The 3729-nt window shown below is 37.7% G+C and overlaps 1 protein-coding gene across 1 annotated transcript in view; it reads left to right on the forward strand.

Moving 5' to 3' along the window:
• epb41 (erythrocyte membrane protein band 4.1) overlaps positions 1 to 2538 on the forward strand; it is an 80512-nt gene extending 77974 nt beyond the window's left edge. The window contains exon 20 of the mRNA XM_015379844.1: positions 635 to 2538. The gene's annotated coding sequence lies outside the window, so the exon portion shown is untranslated. The remainder of the gene's footprint in view (positions 1 to 634) is intronic.
• The last annotated feature ends 1191 nt before the right edge of the window (positions 2539 to 3729 follow it).

The raw sequence follows: 3729 nt of genomic DNA on the forward strand, positions 1-3729 counted from the left end.
GAGTTTAATCTCGTCATGGCAAAAATATTTTTTCTCCTCATGTGTGGCCCTAATACTCCGTCGTATTTACTTCATGATACGTTTGTACAACAGCTTTTTATTTTTAAGTCAGAGGGTTCTTTAGGTCTGCTGTAATACTGACTACTACAGGAAATTAACCTGTTCACTGATCATAACCTGGGACAACTCTAAAGAAATGTCTTAATTCCTTATTAATTAGTCCCATTAATCTTTAATTTTCCTTTGGAATTAATAATCAATTATGACATTTTTTTAATTGCACTTGTATTGGAGTTTTTAAAGAATTTTACTTATTCTAGAAAGGTGTTAAAATTACTAGTGATGTGTGTCTACAAGTGACTGATAATGTTAATGTAAAGGGTAAACAAAGTGGGCCCACGGTCTAACCTCTGAGGGACGCCGCTAGGGACTCTGGGATCTTTCTTACCATTTTAAGGCTAAATTTTTTGAGAGGAAGGGGTGTAACTTTTCAGAGCTGTCTCAATCAATATTACAATCTTCAGCTTATGTTTGTAAGTATTTCAGTTTATTATAAAAGAGTTGTTCTGCTTTATTAATGTTAATCTCTCTCTTTTTTCTCTCCATACTGTTAAATCCTTGAACTGGACTTCAGCCCACTCAGACACCCCTTCTTCTTTTTTATGTCTCCATCACAACATTTTACCTCAGTGACCCCAATCATTACGTCTAGCGGCCCTGCCTTCGACATGACCAGACCTTATCAGAGGGAGGAAGCATCAGCGGGGAATCGAGTTCACCTTCAAGAGTTTGAGTTTTGGTGAAAGGAGACAGCCACAAGGAGAAACCTCCCCCCTCCCTTTCCGTCCTCTACCTATAGAGCAATCTTCTAAAGTTTTAAATAAAATTGAAATTCAAAAAATAAACCTTTTCATAGTAACAGGAATCTAACATGAATTGATGTATTCCTCCTATTTGTGTGGAGATTAAAAAAAGTAAAAAAGAAAAAAACAGCGAAGGGCATTTGGTCTTTTAATCTTGAGATTTCAACTTTATTTTTCTACAGCTTTTCTTACCATCAGAATTGGTTACCAAAATCTTGAAAGTCAACAGTTTTTTAACAAAGTGCTGAAAAATGCTTTCAAAAGTTTTGTGAGAATCTACTGGACTGGAGCATTCCTCACAACGTTTTTCAGTTTGTTGATACGTCTTGTACAGTAAATACTTTATTTTCCCTCTCAATGTGAAAAGATATTTTTTCATCATATGTACAAATTGATTAATTTATCAAAGCAGGGCATTGAATTTGGATGAGTGACTTAATTAGTCCTATTTAAGATTTGGCTTCAACACCTACAGAGTCATTAGACACCCTTTGATCGTTTCAGCTGTTGTTGTCGTAGTGCTTGTGTCACACTAAGGGGGAATTATTAAGATCACATAGTACTGAAACTTCCTTTATTTATTACCATCTTTGTATTTTTAGTGTTTTATAGTTTAGATTTAGACTCCGAACCGTGTTTGACACCATCGCTGTTTATTAAAATCATTCCTTGATCTTAAATACACTTATTTCCCTTTTCACTGAGCAGTCAATCATTTCACCTCACCTGAATTTGTTTTATTTTTATCTTAACTTCTTATTGGGCAGTGCACACTCTTATTTGATGTGTCTCCAGTTTATTTAAATAGATTTAAAAAGACTTGTTTAAAGCAGCATCATTGTTATTAGAACTGAAATTCTAGCAAACTTTTACAGAATAACTTAGCTACAATATGTCTTTGGCCATTTTTTAATCCTTTTAAGGCTTTTAGAATATGTTTACGTCCAGGAAATCAATTTTCTATCTCTTTAGATGAGCCACTTAATAAAAAAATTAATTTTGTGTTACAGTCATACGCTCCAGAAAGTAGGACCCAGTATTCAGGCAAGTAAGTGGGTAGCTTCAAAACGTTTATTAAAACAAACAAAAGAAACAGAACATGGTACTGTGGACCTTCAGCGGTTGCGGGGGGAAGCAGGGAACAATCCATCACTGACACATTGGATAGGGGGAAAAACAGGTAAGTGACCATGATAATCTGACAGAAAATGATTATCAATGTGAGTCACTTACCTGGTTTAACAGTTCAGTCAGCCAATGTACTGTACTGCCACCAAGATGTGGCAGGAGCAACCCAGAGTGTCCCCGATGCAGCAGCTCCAGAGAGCAGGCAGGAGTGGAAGTCATGGAAACAGTCCAGAACAGGACAATTCTGACTTCCAGGAGTCAGTAACCCGGTCAGGGGTTCCAATCAGAGCAGGAACAGACAGATCCAGGGTTCCAGGAATCCACCGAGTGTTCAGGCAGAATCACAATTCCTTGAGTCCAGCAACGAGCTTAGGCAGACACGGTCAGATGGAGACAGACGGGGTCAGTAATTGAGAGGCAGAGACAAGAAATGGTACCAGGAGAACTGCGGAACTTTAAACTGGCTCCCTCCACTGATTCAAAACAGGAGCAAGGCACACCTCAGTGGATAAGAGCTTGGACTACAGAGCTTTAAACTAGCCCCCCAGACCCACCCTCCGTCAAGCCTAATCAGGAACATAGTGTGCTCAGCGGGCAAGAGCCAGGACACACTAAGACAAGACTAACACTAACAATCCTCTCTAATCACTGGCCTCCCAGAACGAAAAATAGAACCAAGGCATAAGTCAAACTCAAAAACACTAACTCAAATATACAATGATCAGGCCCTGATAGCTAGGCTGAAACGTATATAAAGCAGAAGGAGGATAAGCTGAATGATAGTGAGTGGGGGGGTTAGGCAGGTGAGTGAAGTGAGCATTTAGATCAGCTGTCAGGGCTGATTGTGACAGAACATCACACAAACGATACAGCAACCTTTAGAGCTGCTGGGAAAATGTTACATCGAGGATAAGAGAGTGAACCACAAACGTCGCACTGCCCAGTCAGGTTAGGCTCCTCATGTTTGTGTAACTTGTGATTTTGTTCAGATTCAAACATTATTACTTTTTTACTTCATTCAGTACTGTCTTAGCTGCATGTTATAGTAACTTCACTAAGCTGTCTTATTTATCATGGCACTTCTTTGTCTTACTATGGATGGACATTTCTAATGTTTTCTTTATTGTGAACCCACACTTCAACATCAGATGAAGACATGTAAAGAGCACCATGCATAAAATAAAGAACTTTGTAGATATATTTATTTGTCTTGGATTTCATTTATTTTGTGTTTTTGTTTCTAATATCCACTGTAGGATATTTTTAATGAGATGAATCTCACAGTAACAATAAAAAAAGTAATTCCTTTATGCTTGATGATTTAATGCATACATTAATAAGGTGATGAAATGGACAATATTTAGTGTTATTCTTCCCATGAGAACCATTAATTAATTCAATCAACAAGACCTCTTGTTCCAACTAATAAAAAAGGAAAAATACTTTTAATGGCAGCCTAAAATAACAAGAAAATGAAACAATGTAAGCATATGAATGCTTTCTCCGTTTTTCGACCCATTACAATAAAAACATAAGCTTTCATTAAACCACAGCCTGCTGCTTGAGGTTCAGCAGGCTTCAGGCTGAGCTCCAGGTGGAAGAAGATGGTTTAAAAGTTGGACAATGGACAGTTAATTTATTGATTTCAGTGTTGATCACAAAAAAAATTATTATTATTTTTGTTGCGACCCTCCACGGACGGGTTGGTCGTTGGATCGCCAACTTGAAGAGGGAGGAT

Source organism: Cyprinodon variegatus, unplaced genomic scaffold (assembly GCF_000732505.1).
Source record: "Cyprinodon variegatus isolate N-32 unplaced genomic scaffold, C_variegatus-1.0 Scaffold201, whole genome shotgun sequence".
Taxonomy (NCBI): Eukaryota; Metazoa; Chordata; class Actinopteri; order Cyprinodontiformes; family Cyprinodontidae; genus Cyprinodon; species Cyprinodon variegatus.